Genomic DNA, 23,438 nt, shown 5'->3' with positions numbered 1-23,438 from the left:
CTCACTTTCCTGTACACTGTTGTAGACATCTTTACAGCCTGCAATGTAGAAAGCAGGACATAGGCAGGGGTGTGTACCTCACACATGTGAGGTATCTGTATGTGCATGACATAGGTGTATTCAATAGTGAATGCCACAGTGTGTGTGTGTGTGTGTGTGTGTGTGTGTGTGTGTGTGTGTGTGTGTGTGTGTGTGTGTGTGTGTGTGTGTGTGTGTGTATGCATGTATGGCTGTCTGGTCCCTGGAGTGAGGATGTATGTTACCATAGTGAACTGATAAGACACCTCCTCCCATCCAGGTGATACTATCTACTATCTCTGTTGATGTCCTCGATCTTAGGCCATACTGACTACCTGTACATGTGTAATCTCTGTGGCGCATCATGTAAGTTCACAGTACTGTAATGATGATTTGCACATAGGCAGGGGTCCTCACCTCAACACTAGCAACTGTGTGTGTGTATGTGTGTTACTGTGTTGGTGAATTTGTGAGTGTGTGGGTGTGTTACTGTGTCTCTGAATACATGTGTGTGAATACCTGAGTGTGCGAGTGTATTTGTGTGTTCGCATCCTGTCATGGGAATGTGTGTTACTGCTTCCCAATGAGGCATCATGCTTTCCACTGGACTCTGCCTTTGTCATCAGCTAGACCGCTCTCTTACCTCCCCACTCCATGTAACTGTACCTGTCAAGTCACCCAGTATGCCTGTCACATCTCTAGCCACAGTAGCTTAATACACAGCTATTATGCTCTTGGATCAGTAGATCATTACATGTGTTTGGAACGTGGGACTTTCTAACTGTGATGTGGAAGCTACAAAGTGCATGCTGGTATTTTCATACATACCTGTGAGTAGTCCACATTTACATATGGGACACTAACTGCAAACACTGACATCCACCGGCACATTCAATTACACCTGAAGGAGGAAGGCAGAACATCAAGACCAACATGCAGTTACTGTTGTTACACATGCCACATACTGTTAAAAGTACAAAATGCATTCTAAACCTGTACTACATGGTATGTCTGCTGCCTGTCAACAGTACACAACAATTGGAATCTACACTTATCTTCCTAGTCTGTTCACCCTGTGCATCAGACCATATGAGCATGTCCCTGCACCGATGGTGTGGATGACAGGGATGCGGCACAGGCATCATCATATGCACAGGTTGATAATATTTGCCAGAGGCCTAGGCTGCACCATTGGATGACATCATGTGTGTGGGTTAGGGCCGCTGATCTCATTGGGCGTGTGTGAATGTTATGCATGTGTGTGTTGCAGTGCCCTACATATGTTTCCGGTGTGTGTGTATGTATACACACAGTTCTGGCATGTGTCTGGCCTACACAGGGATATTATTGACAGCTGTGGACTGTACAAGCCAGGTTTTACAGTTCACAGTGTCCGGCCATGGCCACATGACCTGTGCCTGCCAGGGGTTGCACGAGCACTACCAGGCAAAGGTGCAGATTGGGAACTGTCTGATGACACATGTCCACTGGAACCGTGTCCCCATTGGGAACGTCCAGGGCTATGTGCACATGGCCTGCTGTGTCCTGGTGTGGACAGCACAGCACCAGATGCACTGCTGCTGCTACCGCCACTATGGGAGCGTGCATATGAGGTAGCTTGTTCAAATAGACCTGCAACAGGTGATGTAGCTGGCCTACGCCCACGTGCCCGACACCTCACTCTTACCAAATGTTCCAGCACAGACATCTCACGCTCGCAGATTGTCATGCCACGATCAAGGACTCCAACCATGTCACCCAATCGTCTATCCAAAATTTCAGCAAGTTGCTGTTGAGCATTTGCCATTGCCTGGATGTTGTTTAAAGAATGGACAGCAGCCCTCTGAACCCTCTGACCTTCTCTGTTGTGCCATTCAGCACGTGTCTGTGCCTCCATTACAGCCTGAAATATGCTGCGCTCTGTCTTGCAGGGGCATGTTGGCCAGAGGTCCTCCTATGACAAGCACTGGACACATGCCTGTGTGGGGCATCACCAGTCACTTGGCTGACAACATGGTGTGCAGGCACATCTTCCATAGCCTCCACACTTTCCTGTTCCAAGCTACCACACACCAGCTGTCCTTCTATGGCCACTGGTGATGGGGTATGTGTTGGCATGAGAACTCTGTGTGGGGATGAGGGGGTTATAGGTGGAATGGCAACCAATGGCACAGATTCAGCCCCTGACAACCCTGCCTGTGCCTCAATCATACGTTCATCATCACTGCTAGAGTCTGTGGGGACACTAACATCAGATAGATGTTAGGAGGGGAACACACCTACATCAACTTCTGTGTTGGGGAGACAAGAACTGTACATTACAATCTATACAATAGACACACACACACATACAGACACACACAAAGGCACACACACAGACACACGCTATAGCACCCAACATGCATGTGATATGACAGAAGGCATGCAATATGCATGTGATATGGCAGCTGGCATGCAGCTCAGACAATAATATTGGTAGTTATCTTACATCCCTGGGTTGCACACAACAGCATGCATGTGTCATAACAGAAGGCATGTACATTACACAATCATAGTAGTAGTTAGCATACATCCCTGTGTTACACCATGTAGACCAGCACATGTTAACAGTACACCTGCCTGATGTGTGGGGTATGACCTTGACAATCACATATAGTATGACATGTGATCTGCTGATGTGTGCAATGACATACATGCATGTTTAATACAATGGTGTCCTGTCAAATATACAGTGCAGTAACGGTGTCCCAATGCAGGGATGTGTTATACTAACATGGACCTTCCACTGATGCAGTGTTGTCTGTCCACCCTACAGATATACTGCACATTTAGCTGATGTGCATGGCCATTGCAGGGAATCATGTGGCATCTCTATTGCTATACAGTGTGAGTTACAGACACAGTTCATAGCCATGACTGCATTCAGATACAATACATACATACTGTGGAATGTGACCCACATCACTGAGGTGTATACACATTAAACCATGATGTGGAATGTGTGACATAAGTCACTGAAGGGTATACAGATGACACCCCTGCACATCTGCAACCATATTGCTGCTGTCTGGCAACTATGGCCAGACATGGCAAACTTGTCGGTACACCATGTCCCACATGACATCTGTGTACTACACACACACACACATGAGGAGCAAGGATGATAGTGATGACCAACACCAGCAAGGGGAATGTACTGTATCTGTGGGCTGATGTGGTTGTCTGTGTATGCATGTGGATACTGTACAGGTGACTGCTGTCATGTCGTGACACACTCAAGATGTTCAACACATCTTATGTGGTGGATTGATGTCATGCCTACACAAGATGTGCACAGGCCTGTAGGATGTCTAGTGTTCCACATCTGCAATATAACCATTACACAAAGGTCATAGTTGGACCATGTGGAGCCAATGTACGACACGGTCCCATATGACATACACCCATAGATGTCATATGCTTCACTGATGACAGGGTTATGCAGACAAAGGGTGGTATGTTTGGTATGTGGGATATGTTTTTCAGGATAGTTGGGCAGTGTTGCAGCCAGCCCACTAGATGTCATGGACATGTCAGATAGCACATTACATTGTGTGACATTCATAGCAGGGGTATAATCCACACCGGTGAATCTTGTGGACTGGCCATACTCCAGCTCACTGTGTAGTACTGTTTGTATTCCCCACATGTGTAGTTCTGATCTGTAGTACATGTCCCTACAGTGAACAATACCTCCACCATTGTATGCACAGCTGCCCACACATCTGGCAATGACAGTCTGTGAGGTTTCATGTCAGCGTTTCACAAAGTTTACAAGTATTGCACATGGGTAGCCATTGTGATGCATTGTAGGTCCAACCTGTATATTGTGACAGGACCATACATTATGTGCACATGTAGTAAATGGCCACATGGCAAATAGATCTGTGCATTAACATGCCTGATAAATAATAACAGTCTCACCTGCAATGGGCTGCTGTCACAGCAGAATGCCAGAGGTACCTAAATAGGAGTGACACAGCAGTATGATCATTATCTATGCCTGTATGATAGCTACAGGGTGCAATGTGCATGTTAACACATACGCCAGTACAATAGACTATACTATGGAGTATGCACATATGTGCATACACAGAGTAGCATACTATAGTGTGCGGCATGTGTGTATACATGCCTTGCATATGATGTTACATTACATATTGTACAGTGACACATGTAACTATATGGAATATAGTTGTTATATGTGCAGTAGTGACTTACCAGGCAACTCCAGGCTCAGTGGTTGAGAGTCACCCACCTCCACGATATCGGCTAAGGCTTGTGGATGTTGTTCTGAAGGTGCCCCCAGGTTGGCCAGTAGCTCCTCAGTATGTGTGATTGGGGGCTGGGTTGGTGGCCCACCACCTGTTGCACCTTGTTCCCTGGCGATTGCATTTGCACGCTGTTTCACCCATCTAATTAGGTGTGTGCATTGTCTGCGTACCTGCTGGTATGTGCGGTTGTGGCCACCCACATCATTAATCCTCCTGCGAAGTTCCTGCCACAGGGCATCCTGCTGCTGTGCATCATGTGGCACATGGCTGAACAGTACATGATGATTATCAAGTAGGTATGGGATGAGGACCTTATCCTCCAAGCAGGAATAAGGTGGCAGCCTTGCACATGGCATACCTGGAAGACATAATGATGGAGACAGGTCACAGTATCTCACAGAGACATACAGAGCTACAGCTGAACATGCATGTGTATCACATTTATTATGATTAAATAGTTGTCTTTGCAAATCTACATGAAACTGACACCACTGACATGTTTGTGTCATACACATTTGGCACTCAGTGTTTATTGGATATTATCACCATATATGTGTGTGCCACCTGATTACATTCCTCATACTCCATGTGGATGCTGTCTTGATGTGGGTATGTCTGTTTGCCTGTATTGGTGTTCTTACCTATCAGCACATGGCTGGATGTGTCCACATTAATGCAGTTAACCTTGATGCTGTGTATCATCATCTTCTTTCGGCTGTTCCCGTTAGGGGTCACTATGGATCACCTGTTTCCATTTCTTCCTGTCCTCTGCATCTTGCTCTGTCACACCAACCACCTGCATGTCCTCTATCACCACATCCATAAACCTTATCTTAGACCTTCCTCTTTTCCTGTTACTAGGTAGCTTCATCCTTAGCATCTTTTTCCCAATATACTCAGCATCCCTCCTCAGCACATGTCCAAACCAACGTAATCTTACCTCTCTGACTTTGTTTCCAAACCTTCCAATCTGGGCTGACCCTCTAATATACTTATTCCTAATCCTGTCCACCCTCGTCACACCCAGTGCAAATCTTAACATCTTTAACTCTGCCACATCCAGCTCAAAGTCCTGCCTTTTTGTCAGTGCCATGGTCTCCAACCCATATAACATAGCAGGTCTCACTGCCCTCTTGTAGACCTTCCCTTTCACTCTTACAGGTACTCGATGCTGTGTATATGTCACATATAAAGACTTACACTGCCTTAATGGACATGACCTGTGACCCTGCAGTCTTGCTTATGGAAGGTTTTACATGTATGTGTTTTGCCATATACATCTATACGGCACTGTACAGCAGTTCAACATCCTGCCATGTATCACCTGTGTTGCACATGTGATACACATGGGACACTGGCTAGCCTGATGGTATTTGCAGGGTTGGATATCAACAATAGCATGTATGGTCAAAGTCAACTAGTAGGCTATATGCCCTGGGTCATGTATGAGCCTAGGATGAAAGGTTACCTAGCTGTAGCCGACAGGCAGGTTTCTGGGGCCACGTCAAGCAGAGCCACATAACTGATCCACAGGGTTAATGATATATTTACCATGTGGTCATCACACCATGTCTGAAGGAGGGGCAATGTGCAGCTTTGCTGGACAGGGATGCATAGTATGGCTGGAGTATGTAAAGTGTATAGGACAAGGATCTGTCCAGCATGTGGTGATCCTTGTACTAGGAAGGTGGATGTCCATGAAGTATGTGTTTGAGATCAGGATGTGTACGTGTAGCATGTCCAACATCATTGGGTTGGACATGGCTTTATTCAGGGTAGGCATCATGCTACATAGTGGAGATGGGGATTGGGAAGGCTGGTATAGGCCATCTGAACATGGCCAATACCCCTTAAAGGAAATATGTGATCTGATATGAGTCACCTGAGTGTTGAGTATGGCTGAACAATGATCTCTATATTCATGGATGGCACCCTGTCATGATTAGGGATGCCACTTACCATTACCTGACAGGTGTGGTGACATAACTATCACAGGAAAGACAACTGCCCAGCTGCATCCCTTACACACAATGACCATTATGTTGACCACTGCCTAGGTGGTAGGTCATGGGCACAGGGTTATTAACATAGGGGTGACAATGCAATATGTAGCTGTCAGATTGTGGCCATATGTCACACACCTCACCCACAAAGCCCCTTCTGTATGTTGTCTGCAACACTCATTGAGCCAGCCATTGCTCCTAGGTCATAGTCATTCACATACTTCAATAGGCAGATGCCTTTTGTTAGTCTGTGTGGTATAGACTACAATGAGGGGGAGTACAATTAATTAACCCTGTCTTACTGTAGCTGGAACTGGTGTGATGTGCATGTATTATTCACACACCTTCTGTAGTGTTGGTTCTGCCAGCAGTCCAGTTGTAAAACACTCCTGTGACATAGGAATGTACATCTAGTATACTGAGTGTAGGTGGAACACAGTATGGGTGATGATGTCCTATGACTTGGCAAGGTTATGATATGCTGTGTGAAATCAACCTTACTGTCATCTACATCTGTATTGCTGACATCAAATATGTTGATCAAGGTTCATGGCCTTTCAGACCAGACTCAGCAGGGTGGTAGTGCAGTACTTCCCATTATCAATGGTGTCTCCCCCTTTGTGGGTTGTGATAACTGTTGGTGTGCACCATTCAGTGTGTACACAGCCTGACAAGAAGCTATGTTTTACATGATGTGTATGTGGAGAGCAAATTGTTTTGCCATATGTGTATGGTACAACCTGATATGAAAACAGGTCCCATGCAGCCTGAGTACAGCTTGAACCTGCGTAGTTGTGGTTACAGGGGCTCTGCAGTATACATGGATATATGATTGTGTACCTGATGGGGGGAAGCAGTGTGTTTATTCTATCCAAGACCCTATCTGGATTGCTTATTCATGCTCAGCACTTGTTCAGAATCTGTAAGCACTAAATAAGCTACTAGTTACTATAGCACTCAATCTTCCTCATTACCTAGAGGTAAACAGTTTTTGTACTTACTTTTCTCACTTGCTTAGAGAAAAACAGCTCTTGTACTCACTTTCCTCACTTATCCTTAGGAAAATATTTTTTTATTCAGACATGTCCAAGGGTCAGTTTCCAGTGTTCTCTCCTGTCTATCTGATGAATCTGGGCATCTTGAGGCAATGTAGAAATTGCCTCATGTACACAGACAACCCTCTCCTCCTACCACCCAACACTACAACCTGTGAGAGATGCACTTATCTAGCCAAACTGGAGGTAAAGCTCTCTCCAACCAAGACTGAACTTGACAGTCATGTGGAGAAGGTAAACATTTGCACCACACCATACTCATCACATAGTCTCACTAAATCTACACCACCAAAATCCACACATAGTAACACAAAAACATTCACGGAGGCTCTCAATAATAATCTGTCTAAGCAACAGAGACCTCCAAAGCAGAAACACAAGCAACCTCCATCCCCCAACACAACCCAAATGACACATAGCCCACAGACTTAGTGTGCCACTCAACCAAAGCCAGTAAGGCAAAACAACGTACCCGACACACTAGTCATAGGTGACTCTATAGTCAGGCACACTGATGTCCCACTCACCAGGCTAAACAAGGAGAAGGTTACTGTCAGCTGCCTGTCGGGTGCCAGGATCCACCACATAACCCACACACTCAGGTCACTCCACAACAAGTACAAATATGACTCTGTCATTGTCCATGTTGGTGTGAATGACCTGAGATGTACCTCCCTGGACTACATGAAAGAGACATGGAAGAGCTCTCTGATTTTGTAGCCCAGGCGGGTATGACCCTAGCCCTGAGTAGCATTCTGCCATCACCCAGAATGATACTGCAGTACAAGGACAAAATGATTGACTTCAACAATTGGCTAAGCTTTTGGTGCCATTCTAAGGGGATCCAGTATCTGTATGCTTGGGATGACATGGTCGACAGACCACAATGCTTTGCCACAGATGGCCTGCACCTGTCGCCCCTGGTATTCTGGATATTGGCTAAGGCTCTTGCTGCCCCTATAGTGCCTTTTTTAGGCAAAGTTCAAATAACAAATTCACCTCCATAACAGGAACAGGCAAGCAAAAACTGAGGGTAATGCTTCTCAAAGCTAGAAGTCTAAATCTCAAAATGCACTCACTCGAGACACTCCTTAAAATGGAGAACATCGATATCTGTGCAGTGACTGAGACCTGGTTCAAGGCTCCAGAGAGCACCCCTGCACTACCAGGCTATAACTCATACCACACTTTTCGGCCATGTAACCTGGACTGAAACACCAAAGGTGGAGGTGTGTCCATATTCATTAAGGATATCCACACCTCCAGGCTAGTTGCTAAGCACAATGCATCCGAGGTTATCCAAGTGCAACTAACTCTGGGCAAAACTGCAATCCAAATTGTAGCTTGCTACAGATCCCCCACCATACCCCAGGATTCCCACTCCTCTTTTCTTGATGTACTGGAAAATATTAGGGTTCAACCGAACACCTTAATAATGGGTGACTTCAACTACCCCACCATTAACTGGTAAAACTACTCGTATATCAACTCATTAGCTCAACACTTTCTGGAATTCATAAACTCCAATGCCCTGGATCAACTTATCCACACACCCACCAGGGGCAACAATATCCTAGACCTAGTCATTACCAACATGAGTGATCGATGTTCCACACCTGAAGTCTACTCCTCGTTGGTCTGATTGTCGATAAGCTAATCACCCTTGATATCCACATCCCACCCCCTCCCCCCATTAAGGAATTCACAGTAAAATATTTCTCCAAAGCCAACTTCATGCTTCTTAAGACATAAGTGGTGAACTTCATGACACCCATGCAGATGGACAATACAGTTACAACTGCTGAATCCTACACAAATGCACTCTATAAGCACTTACACGTGTGCATGGAGTGTGCTATCCAAACAGAACCAAGATACTATCCTCCAAAAAAGGAAGCCAATCTGGTGGTCCCCTGCCATAAACAAACTGTACAACAGAAGAAAGACACTGTTGCAAAAGAGAGTACAATCCCATGAGTGGAGGAGCTCCCTGGTCAGCCTCAGTAAGAAGCTGAGATCCCTTATAAGATCCTCCAAACCTAGCTGCGAAAACAAAATCACCATTCAATCCAAGGGCAACAACAAAGCATTCTATAACTATGTCAACACCCAGATCTGCTCTGAGTTATAGCACAAAGGCACAAAAATTACAGAACCAACTGATAATGCCAACATCCTGGCAGATAGGTTCAGTGCAAACTTTACCCTCTCTCTCCCCCTAAAGGGCCCATATCTATACAGGAAGAAATGCAGAGTCCCTGTAATCACAACTGCACAAGTAAAAGCTGCATACTCTAAAGCCAAAAAACACAGCATCCATGGGACTGGACAACATCCCAGGCTGCGTTTTACATGAACTTCAGAATGAACTGGCTCCCCTCTTAAGCACCATGTTCAATAATAGCCACGCATCAGGCTTTGTGCCCACTGAATGGCACACAGCAACAGTTATCCCACTCCACAAAGGTGGCGCCACATTGGACCATGGGAACTATTGCCCTATAAGCCTGACTAGTCTGGTCTGCAAGGCTATGGAGCACATCATCATGGATCTCATTCACAGAAACATGGAGTACCTCCAAACCTTTGACCCCACACAGTTTGACTTTGTTAAGGACTTCTTTGAAACAGTTACCAAGGCATTAGATGAGGGTAAGGAGGTCCACACAGCCTACCTTGACCTCTCAAAGGCTTTCAACACCATTCCCCATTCTGGTATTATCGACATACCCTAGTAAAACTGATACAAGACAAACTGTTTAAAATGAGAAAATGACCAAAATGGTTGTCAGGACTACAACTCAGATTTTATTCAAAAAACAGTTAAAATTGATCTTTAAGTGCTTTTTGTCTGTTCACACACAAACTTCTTCAGAAGATGCAGTAATACTGGATAAAATTTACTTGAATAGTCTACAGCTGTAAAAGTGTGGGAAACTCTGACAATGTCAATTAGTTAGACAACATATACATATACTTAAAAAACATTGTACTTGCTTGAAATCATACACATACAATATGTTCTATTCTAAGTGACCAAAAAACATAAAATTCAATACCTTTTACTAAAAAGTAAACATGAAATAAGTGAATACTTTCTTACATTCTAAATTACAAAATAATTACTATCTTTGTAAGCTTTTGAGCTTTAATAAGCTCATGATTGAGCATGATTCATTCAGTCCTGGAAAACTAAAGGCATTTAGGCATTTTAGGTGATTTCAATATTGACTGGCAATCCTGTCCAACCCATCATGTACATCTTCATGGCAAGTACACTACCCTGGATTGGATACTAGTCAGTAAGAGCCCCCAGTCATATATAACAGGCTGCTTATCAGATAGCCTCCCCAACATTCCTACTCAAAAATTACCTATACCAAGCTAAACCTGTCATCTACCATCAAATACGTAAAAAACTAAACTTTAACCCACTCACATTCATCTCATCCCTCAAAGAATGTAACTGGCATCCTCTAAAGTACCTCGGTCTAGATGACGCAGTTGAATTTTTTAATACTACCTTCCTGAACATCCTTAATTACCATGCCCCCATAAGATTTTCCAGAACCAAAGCACAACCCTCCCCATGGCTATAGAAAACCACTAAGTCAGTAATGAAAAACAGGGATAAAGCCTGGGAGCACTGGCGCAAAACCAAAACCCCCTCAACTAGACAGAAATTCCTAGAACTACGCAATAGAGTCAAAAAGCTAACAAAACAGGACAAATTCCAATACTACCAGTCTGCCCTAGACTCCTCACAAAACAGCCTCAAACAATTCTGGTCCTCCATAAACTCCATCCTCCACCCAGGTAAAGTCAGTACCCCTCCTCCTAACATCCCTCACTCCTCAGAAAATATTGCTACCTCATTCAACACACATTTCACCCAAACCATACTATCACTAGCTAAACAACACAACCCCCCTCCCCTCCAACCCACACCTTCAACTAGTAATCTCCCCACTGCCTTCTCTTTTTCTCCTGTACCTATTTCCAACATAAAAAACTCTTAACTAAACTTAAACCCACCAAATTAGCAGCAGACAACCTCCCAAGTGAATACCTACAAATCGCAGCTGATGCTCTGGCCTACCCAGTATCCATCTTGATTAACTGATCTCTGTCAGAAAGTTACATTCCCACACTGTGGAAAGTATCACATATAATTCCCCTCCACAAAGTGGACCCTCTGCAGATCTAACCAATTACCGCCCCATAGCTATTCTCTCTCCTCTCTCCAAAATACTAGAAAGATGAATACAGTCTCAAGTCTTAGACTACCTCCTTACTAACAACCTCCTTTCCAGTACTCAGCATGGTTTCTGACCAAACCATAGCACCACCACTGCCTTACTCTCTTTTACTAACACTATCCTTCAGCATAAAAACAATGGCTATCTCTACTCTGCCACTTTCCTAGACCTGTCTAAAACATTTGACATGGTCCCACACAAACAACTTATCCCTGTCCTCAATAACCTATCCTTCTCACAATCAGTCACCAACTGGTTTCAGAGTTACCTGTCTGACCGCCAACAATCCATTGTATGGCAGAATGACATATCTCCCCAACTACCTGTCTCCATAGGGGTTCCCCAAGGATACATCCATGGACCCCTACTCTTCTCTGTTTACACCAATAATCTAGCCTCTGCCACCAAACATGGCACACTCATACAATACGCAGATGACTCAACCATCGTCTGCTCAGCCCAGTCCCTACCAAAACTGCAAAAAGTCACACAGGAAGCCTTTTCCTCTGTTGAAACATGGTTATCTGATGCCCAATTAATACTTAACCCAAACAAAACTAAACTACTCATCTTCCAACCCACCAAACATACTCAAAACAACTCTCGCTTTAACATCACAGCGAAAGACAACACCACTATATACCCAACTGAACACACCAAATTGCTAGGAGTGGAAATAGACAATAAACTAAAATTTGACATTCACATATCAATGACCATAAAAAAAAGTCCACAAAAAACTATGAGCATTATACAGAAATAAGCAATTTCTCACCAAAGCAGCAAAGATTTCAATAGCAGATTCCCACCTTATCTCCACCCTACTTTATGCCTCTCCAATATATATCAACCTAAGGCAATATGATCTAAACAAGCTAGAGATCTGCTACAACAAAATCACCAAATTTGCCACAGGGGCCTCTTACCGTAGTCACCACTGTCTCTCACTTGCTGAACTGGGCTAGCTTGAACTCCCTCACCTCCTTCAGTGGTATCAACTCTCACTCGCCCACAAACTAGTAAACCATTCACTAAATGTCCCATCCCTCCAGAATCTACTCCAACCCCATCGCACCACCAGACCACTAAGATCCAGCAACAAAAATCACTTGCAGATCACTAAAGCCAATAACTCTGCTCGTGAAGCACTATTCTCTTGTGCCATAGCCAAATTATGAAACTCACTCCCACCCACAATTACCTCCATACCATCATGCACCCACTTCAAAACTTTACTAAAAGCACACCTAAAAACATGCTGGCTATGCCCTTGCAACTCCCACTATAATATCATCCACCCCATCCAACCACTACCTTTCTTTCCACTCCACTAACTACCTTGATTATAGCAAGCTCAGATGCTCATAAGCCTAGTACTTATTATACAACAGGAACTCCTCATTGTAACATTTGTTAATGTCTGTTATGTACTTCACAGATAAAGATTCTAGTTGTCTACTGATGTACTATGTTCTTCATCTGTAAATATGTTGTAAGTAATTGCTATGTTAAATTGTTAATCGCTATGTAATCCAATGTAACTACTGTCTGTTTATTTTAACTGTGGAGCTTTTCTCCCTGGGCATCTGCTGAAAATGGACCTACGTCCAGTTGGACACTCCCGGTCAACAAATTTAAATAAATAAAATAAATAAATAAATAAATGTAATTTTAACTGCCAGATTAATTCCAATTCCTCAAGTTTAAATGATGCTGGGCCCCCCCTACTGTCCTTTACAAACTGGTTGATGACCATAAATTTAAACTGGTGTTGTACATTTAAATGGACATGTTTGGCTAAAGCATTGTCTGGTTTATTATGATTGATGGCATAAATGTGTTCGTAGATTCTCTCACGGAATCTACGTTCCATCTTACCCACGTAAAATGCTGGACACATTGTACATTCAGCTAAGTAAACAATAAACTTGGTGTTACAGTTAAATTTGGATTTTACCCTATATTTGTGTCCTTCAATTTCAAACGTGTTTGTGATGTCTATAAATTTGCAATAATTGCAACCTTCACATTTGAAGGTGCCCGTGATTCTAGGCACCTTCCTTTGATGTCTTTCTAAAAGGGCTTTTAAATTGTTCGCGCTCTTAAATACTATTGATGGTCTGTTACCAAACCGTTCACACGCCAAGCCCTTTTAGATAGACGTCAAAGGAAGGTGCCTAGAGTCACGGGCACCTTTCAATGTGAAAGTTGCAATTATTGCAAATTTATAGACGTCACGAACACTTTTGAAATTGAAGGACACAAATATAGGGTAAAATCCAAATTTAACTGTAACACCAAGTTTATTGTTTACTTAGCTAAATGTAGGTGTCCAGCATTTTACGTGGGTAAGACGGAACGTAGATTCCGTGAGAGAATCTACAAACACGTTTATGCCATCAATCATAATAAATCAGACAATACTTTAGCCAAACATGTCCATTTAAATGTACAACACCAGTTTAAATTTATGGTCATTGACCAGTTTGTAAAGGACAGTAGGGAGGCCCAGCATCATTTAAATTGAGGAATTGGAATTAATCTGGCAGTTAAAATTAAATGCCTTTAGTTTTCCAGGACTGAATGAATCATGCTCAATCAGGAGCTTATTAAAGCTCAAAAGCTTACAAAGATAGTCATTATTTTGTAATTTAGAATGTAAGAAAGTATTCAATTATTTTATGTTTACTTTTTAGTAAAAGGTATTGAATTTTATGTTTTTTTGGTAGCTTAGAATAGAAAATATTGTATGTGCATGATATCAAGCAAGTACAATGTTTTTTTAAGTATAGGTATATGTTGTCTAACTAATTGACATTGTCAGAGTTTCCCACACTTTTACAGCTGTAGACTATGTAAGTAAATGTTATCCAGTATTACTGCATCTTCTGAAGAAGTCTGTGTGTGAACAGATGAAAAGTGCTTAAAGATCAATTTTTAACTGTTTTTTTAATAAAATCAGAGTTGTAGTCCTGACAACCGTTTTGGGTATTATCGACATACCCATCCACTTGAACATTAACTCCTATGTCACAAGATGGTTTGCAAAGTGGCTCATGGACAGAACCCACACAGTGAGATTTGCAGACCCCAGATCTGACTGTAAACCAGTTACAAGTGGCGTCCCTCAGGGCTCAGTCCTAGGACCCCTCATGTTTGGTATATACTTCTCTGAGGTACAGGCAAGCACATGAGGACTTTGGCTGAAAAGGTTTGCAGATGACTGCAAACTAGGGGTCATAATTGGTTCCCCAGCTGATACAGACACTCTACAGGAGGGTCTCACTGAGATGGATACCTGGTGTCAATATCATAGCCTCAAGCTGAATGCCAAAAAGTGCATAGTCATCCCCTTTGGATAAAACTAATTACCCACAGACTACCACATAGGTGGTAGCCCCTTACATACAGAAAAGGTAATAAGGGATCTGGGAACCCAAGTAGATAGCAATCTCTCCTTTGATAATCATATTGCCAAGGTGGATAAAATATCCTTCTACATGGTCCCCCTAATCTCAAATGGGTTTGCATCCAGAACAAAGGAGGCCATTGTGCCCCTCTACTCATGACTTATTAGACCCATTAAAGAATACAACACCCCATTTGGGATGTGCCTTACAAGACAACTGCAACAGCTTGAAAGACCACAAAAGTACCACACCAAGAGGATTACTGACCTCAAACAGATGATCTATGCAGCCCAACTAAAGAAAGCCCAGCTGTACTTGGTTGCATACCGCATACTCAGAGGTGATCTCTGCTTGACATACAAGGCCCATGTCCAACCCAGTATTGATAGATATGCTCCACCTAAACAAAAAGCCCTGAGAGCCACATGCTCTAGGGATATAAACCTTACCACAATGATAACTAGGACATGCTGGAGGGATAGATTCCTGACCCAGAGACTCCCCATGCTTTGGAACATGATTCCAATGTACATCAGGCAGGGACCCTCACTAGCACTCTTCAAGAGAAACCTTGATGGGTTGATGGGAGACAGACATGTACCCCGGGGATCACTGCAGTGGCTCTGCTGGACAGAGATGCAGGGAACTAATGGCTCTGCTGTTCAGAGGCACAGGGAACTAACCTAAGGGGGTGGCGGAAGCCAACACACTCTAGCTAGGCTTATAAATGTCCTTGGGCAGACAGCCTAGTACCCACCTATCAACCTATGAACCTATTACATGTCTTATGTGCATGGATAGTTAAATAGCTCTTCCATTTTACTTTGCTATCATGCTGATAAACTGTTGGGTGACTACAAGTCATATGTATCCTGTTATCGTGTATTGTAAATGCCAATAGACATAACTAATGTTTGCCTAACATAACAGTAATGCTATGTAAAATGTAATACATATCTGCCTACAATACCGTACATTACACAGTTACTGGCACAATATCCCACAATGCAAATCATAATTGCACAGTAGGCCCACCTTCGACATGTTATTCTCAGTAATACACCCATACATATGCCTACTGTTACAATATATCAGTATATACTATCCCCTGTTATAGCACGTACTTGTTGGAACACCCATGCCACTGACAGCAGCTAGAGAGGAATTGTTGGGTTCAACGCCCTTAAACAGCATCCCTTGTGGTGTATGAGGTGTTTGTCTTGTGACCAACAGCAGTACACACATAAATACTACAAGCGTTACTATGCTCAACAATGCATCACTACAAGATAACTGTTTCCACTATATGCATTGCATACACTTTAATTATTACAGAACAGGTACTACATACACAGACATACTGAGTGTTCTACATACCTTATTAGTAACCCAAGGTGTCGTTGACTGTTACTTCAATCTTTTTCAGTTTGTGTTTCAATCTTCTTTGTAATGTTCTGCTGGTATATACAGATGGTTTGAATGTGTGACAAGCCATCCTTTTATAGTTAAATATCAGTAACATGTGCTATCCTGACCACCAATTGGTGTTCCAAAGTAGTTAATTACATGCACATCAGCTGTGCCCATACTCCATGTGTACCCCTCCTGTTCACGTAATGAATATCCGACACAGGCCCTCCTTGATGCATATACCATTAGCCAGTGGTCCTCCCCCACACCATTCTCCACATACACAGCAACCATTGCTTCTATGGGGAATTAGGTTAATATTAATAGTTATAATACCAGAGCTGCATGTGCTTTGTGTACACTTCTATCCATTTGGAATGCTTCTGTGTCACAAAGTCTGTTCATAGATGTTTATATATATATATATATATATATATATATATATATATATATATATATATATATATATATATATATATATGTATAGATGTTATATATATATATATATATATATATATATATATATATATATATATATATATATATATATATATATATATATATATATATATATATATATATATATATGGCTATAGATGTTACTGTATATATATATATATATATATATATATATATATATATATATATATGTATATATACATATTTCTATGTGCACACATCAGTGACATGTATATACATATATATATATATATATATATATATATATATGTATATATATATATATATATATATATATATATATATATATATATATAAGAGAGAGATAGATACATTTAATATTAATTTGTAACAGTTATACATGTGTGGACTTGTATATGTTGATTCACACATTACAGTACATTACAATATACCGTACATATGTACACAAAGTGACTGTCCAATTTGTGGTCTGTACTCACCTGAGATGTATTAGACATGTTTTACTACATAATAAGGCTAATTTAAGCAGAGGTAAGCAGGTTTAAAGGTGTTTGTGTGACATCATACCAGCGGTTGTACACAGTTAAACAAATTTTACATCCTACAACCTGTGTACGCAAATATGGCTACTTCTGCTAACTACTCAGGATATATACATTTCAGTGACGTAACATCTCACTATGTGCTTACATAACATTACATTGTCTGTTAACTGTACTCTCCAGCAGACATGGGTTTATGTGTGTTCCAAATCTTTATTATTCTGTGGAATACTAACTATATATGCAAGCTGTGGTTAAAGTATACTATGTAACATGTAAAACATCTCTGACTTTATTGGGATTTGAACCACGACTGCACAGATATTATGCAAATGCTGTAGCCATTACACTGTTGACATTAACGTTCCTTCTGCCTATTTCCTATGTCCATGATTCCTATGTGTAAGCTTGGCTACACAACAGGCAGAGCCACCCACACCCAGTGAGCTTCTCGAAATACCAACTTGACACATGAATTGAGAGACTATACATTAACATCCTAACTACATTTGGCATAGCCCCTCACTGACACACTTCAGGGGAAACCTTGATGTGTGACTGGCCAACAGTATATACACCCCTGGGATCATGTGTCCCAGAAACATACAGCCAGGGTGTGGGGGAGCCACTGCAGTTTTATAGCTGCAAGACCTGTTGGGGAAATTGAATGCTATTGGGTTGTCATTTTAACATGCCCTTTTGAGATCACTATGTGACCCTATCACCATACAGCACCCCAGTCTTCAACAGCTTCCAGCAACTCTGTCTGGAATCACTTCATTGGCTATGCTTGACAGAGGCTCAGTTACTTCATAAATGGTGCAGATAAAGCCACCACACTATAGCTATGCGTCTAAATGCTCTTGGGCAGATAGCCTACTCCCTATCTGTGAACCTCTACAGTGCAGGCCATCTCCAACATCATATGTGATTATACAGAGTTTTCTGATCACAATATACAGTTAAAATCACCATGTAGTCAGACAACAGTTAAGTACAGCAAGAACATACAGACTGCTGATACATAATCCCTCCAAAAGCCTATCTTGGAAGCTAGTGGACTTGTATAGGTTTCAGACTTTGTATTGCTTACCAGTAGGTTACCTACAGGAAAGATGAGACACAAGCACAGATGGGAAACATGCCTGCAGCAATGCCATATCAACCTGCATGTGTCAGCCTAAGGCTTTGGAATGCTGGGCAAGGCTATTGGCACCCCCATTGTGACGTTTTAGGCAGGTCTCAGAGGTGAATCTCACCTCCATGCACTACACAATAGTGGAATCAATGAGGGTTGGGCTACTCAACACCAGGGGTAGTACTCACAGCATGCATGCACTCACTCACAGCACCCCTCAGTATGGACAACATCTACATCTATTCTGTGTCTGGGACCTGTATAAGGTTCCAATGAGCACACTGGCACTACCAGACTACAACCCATAACACACATTTCAGCCACTGAACATGGACTGGCACAGACATGGAGGGGGTGTATCCATATTCATCGGGGATACCTACACCTCCAAGTTAGTCAGGAAGTATGATACCTGTGTGATCATCCATGTGCAGCTAATATCAGCCACGACTGCAATGCAAACTGTGAGCTGCTACAGATAACTCTCTATGACCTAGGAGCACCACTACAACTATCTGGAGACAGTGGTAAACATGACAGTCCTGCCAGACACCCTGTTATTCGTCAGTGTCAGCTACCCTACACTTAACTGGATAACCTACTCGAGTATTCAGTTCCAGGCCCAGCACTTCCTGGGATTTATCACCTCATTTGGCCTGTATCAGTTGGTAGACAGACTAACAAGAGGTGAAAACATACTAGAAGTGGTAGTCACTGACATGTGCAACAGGTGCACTACAGCAGAGGTAAACCGGTCATGAACTATTCACTGATGATTTCCTCTCCCAACCATCTCCCCCATCCAAGGAACACAGAGTGAATACCTTTCCTACAGCTAAATTCACAGTACTAATGATAGAGGTAGGAGGGTTCACAGCCTCTATGCTCAGGGATGACACTGCTCAAGATACAGACAGAATTGCAAATGCACTCTATAAGCACCTACAAAGATGTATGGGTCATGCCATCAATGGTAAACCAGGACTCGCTATTCCTACACAAGGGCACCAGTCTGCTGAACCCCTGGAATATTAAGGCTATACAACAGAAGTAGGACAGTAGTCCAGTACAACAGCAAATCCCCAGGCATGCAGACATCTGTGACCAGTATTAGCAAGACACTTATGTTACTCATGTAATCATCCAAGGCTGACATCCACAGGTAAATAGGCATGGATTTGGAAGATGACCACAAAGGCTTCTTTGGCTATGTCAAGGATCTAAGCAGTAACACGCAAATTTGCACTGAATTTACTAACCCTACTGATATCACACACACACTTGATGATATATTCGGTGCAAGCTTCACCCCCTACAGGGCCCACAACAATACCCAAAATGTACAGCATCCCAGACATCTGAGACATACAGGTGGTAATGGCCCTTTCAAATGGCATGACAGAGTGTCAGTGGAGGCAGATGGTGTCCCAGACTGCATCCTGCAGACACTACAAGACAAAGTGACCTCCCGCCTAATATAGCAATTCAACATCAGCCTCTACACAAGCTACATGCCCATTCAATGACACATGGCAACAGCTATTCTGCTCCACCAAGGTGGTGACACAACTGCCCATGGTAACTACCAACCCATAAGCCTGAGTAGCCTGATCTGCATGGCTATGGAGCGCATCCTCATGGCACTCATTAACATAGATAATGGTAACCTCTAGACACTTGACCCAACCCAGGTCAGCTTGACTGAGTGCAGATCATGCCTACTGAACCTGTTTGACATCTTACAGTCACCTAGACTTTAGGTGTAGAGTGTAGTAGTTCACACATACTACCTGGATCTCGCCAAGGGTTTTGACACCATTCCCCACTCAGGTATTAATTCGCCATCTCACCAGCCAGTGCATACACCCATACATTACAGGTTGGTTTGCCAACAGACTTACACACAGAACCCACATGGCAAGCCTAGCAGCCTCCAGGTCCAACTCTTGTCCAGTCACAACTGGTGTCCCACAGGACTCAGTCCTGGGACCCCTACTGTTTGCCATATACTTCTCAGAGGTACGGGCTAACACAGATGGCCTACAGCAGACTGTGTTTGGTGATTACTGCAAACTGGGAGCCATAACTGACGGTCCAGGTTACAGACGTCCTTCAAGGGCCTCACATAAACCAACACAGGGTGTCAGAGTCATGGCCTCCAGTTAAAGGCCACATACTGCATGGTCATTCCATTTTGGGAAACTACACACACACATATTAACAGATGTGTGGCAGACACTATAATTCAGATGATGTCATGGTTATGTTGGGACTACATTAGATAGTGATCTCTCCTTTGACAATCATATCTGCAAAGTAGTTAGGACATCCGTCTATGTAGGCCATCTGATTACTTAAGGGTTTGCATCTAAACAGACTGAAGTTATTGTGCCCCTTTACTCATCACTCATCAATCCCATCATGGAGTATGATAACCCATGTTGGATATACCTCAGAAGACACATCCAACAGCTGGAAGGGCCATGAACGTATCTCGCCAAGAGGAATAATGCCCTCAGACATGTGTCCTATGCTGCCAGACTGCATAAACTCTTGCATTACTCAGTGGCATCTCGTTTACTCAGAGATTATATTTGCTGGCCAACAAAGCCATGTCCAAGTCAGGCTTAATGGATATGCTCCACCTATGGGAATACATGTCACAGTGAGCCACACACTGTAATGAGCTACACCTTGCCACAACCATAACTCGAAGATGCTGGAGTGACAGATTCCTGTCACGGGTACTCCCCATGCTTTGAAACTACATCCATGATTACATTATATGGAGCCCCTCATTAACACTCCAGGGAATCCTTGCAGAGTGGGTGGGGAACAGTGGATACACCCCAAGGATCCCACAATTGTCTCTGCTCTACAGAGGGACAGTTCATTAATCAATGGGGTGGCGACAGCATACACATTTTGGCCAGGCTTATGAATGGCCTCAGGCAGTTAGGCAAGTACCTACCTATGTACCTATGAACCTATACATACAGTATCGGCAAATGCTGATAGCTTAATTTACTGTTCAGGTATTGACTTACCTTATACCAATGGCAGCTGTGTGTACAATAGTTGAGGGCTGCCTATGTAGGATGCACACAGTAGACCACCTATGCATGACAATTTACAGGTGGTCATGTGTGTGTGCCATCCATGCTTACTGTGTGTGTAGGTGGAGAAGGGTGTCATTCCATAGTTGCCTGCACTGTCAGTGAGTGTGCTATATGTTCCCTCTTTGCCAAGGCATGGGCATACTGGGCACGCCTCCGTCTGCCTACTGAGGCTGGCACAGGGTGTTTGTGGTCTGAATCCCTCTGTGCCTGTGGGGCTTTTGACAATGGTGGTGGGCTGTGAGGGCCTTCACCATTCTGTCCCTGTTGCAGCTGTTTCCGCAGGATCATATTGTGTAGCATGGCACATACTATGAAGATGTGGGCACACATGCCTGGAGAGCACTGCAAGTCTCCACCAGATATATCCAAGCAATAGAACCGTGATTTCAGCATCCCAAGCACACACTCTATGATGATTCTGGTTTGTGCGTGTGCCTCGTTATGGCATTCTTGCATGGGTGTGTGTGCATTTCTGATGGGAGTTATCATCCACGATTCCAGTGCATAGCCATCATCCCCCACCAGGTGGTCATATGGGATGTCCTCCCTGGCAAATACCTGATACAGTTGTGAGGCATGCCAGATGTGGAAGTTGTGATAGCTTCCAGGGCTGCCAGCACACACATCCATAATAATGCCCTGGGTATTGCACATGACCTGGCAGTTGATGGAGGGATATCCCTTGTGGATTATGTAGCACCTACCCTGCTCACCGGGTGGTGATTTGATGTGTATGTGCGTGCAGTCTATTGCACCCAGTACCTCCAGATAGTGTGCCACACGGTGGAAGAGACGCATATTGCTGGCCAACTCCTCCTGCATTCGGGGGAAGTATATGTGTTCATTGGCATGTGGTTACATGGCATCAAGGAAATGGTGGAGTACCCTGGATGCTGATGCCTGTGAGACCCCCATGATATCCCCAGTTGGCCTTTGAAAGGTACCTGTGCCTAGTATTCTCAAGCTTACACATTCCATCATGTCCACTGGGATGGGTTCCCCTCTGTTATTTCTGGCTCTGAGGCGTGGTCAGCACAGCTTAACATGTTGCTGTATGGTGTCCCTGTCCACACTGTAATGCTCTATCTCCAGATCATGTAGCCCCTGGCAGGTTACCCTGGGTCTGAATACTCTTCTCCTCCTCTGGTGCCTGAGATGGTTGTCAGCATCATCCTCCACACCACCTTCAGTCTCCAACACATGCTGGTGAATCAAAGCAATGGCAGCCCCTAACATGTACATATTAAAAGTTCCCTGTCTGTATACACAAATGGTGCAGAGTGTCTGGGAAAACACAAGTGTGTGTGAGTTGCTTTCACACTTTATACTATTGTACTATGGATGCTGCTGGTGTAATTGGGTGTGTATGTGCAATTCCAGCTGCAGGGTATCTTAATTATGGGCTTTACAGCAGGTACTGCTATTGTGGGGCCTTTGGTGTTGAATTACGCTTGGCTGCCATGATTCATCTATTGCCCTTTACTTCACTTTTCAACCCGATTACTCTCCCATTGTCAGGCATGCATTCAGCGGCCGGCTTTCTTGTTTTGTACTTTCCCAACCCACGATTGTGTTGTGAAATGTGTTATGTAGCTGATCTACTGCAAGTTTGCTTTGTTCTGCTGTGACAGTTCACTTTTCTTTGCTGCATGGCACCTCCTCTTTCCTGTTCTGCAGGTAGCTGCTAGCAGCCTTGTTAGCTGTTGTCTATGGCCCACTGTAAGTTTCTA

This window comes from Protopterus annectens, chromosome 9.part0, assembly GCF_019279795.1.
Source record: "Protopterus annectens isolate FY-2018-M chromosome 9.part0, PAN1.0, whole genome shotgun sequence".
Lineage (NCBI taxonomy): Eukaryota > Metazoa > Chordata > Ceratodontiformes > Protopteridae > Protopterus > Protopterus annectens.
This window is presented reverse-complemented; position numbering follows the sequence as displayed.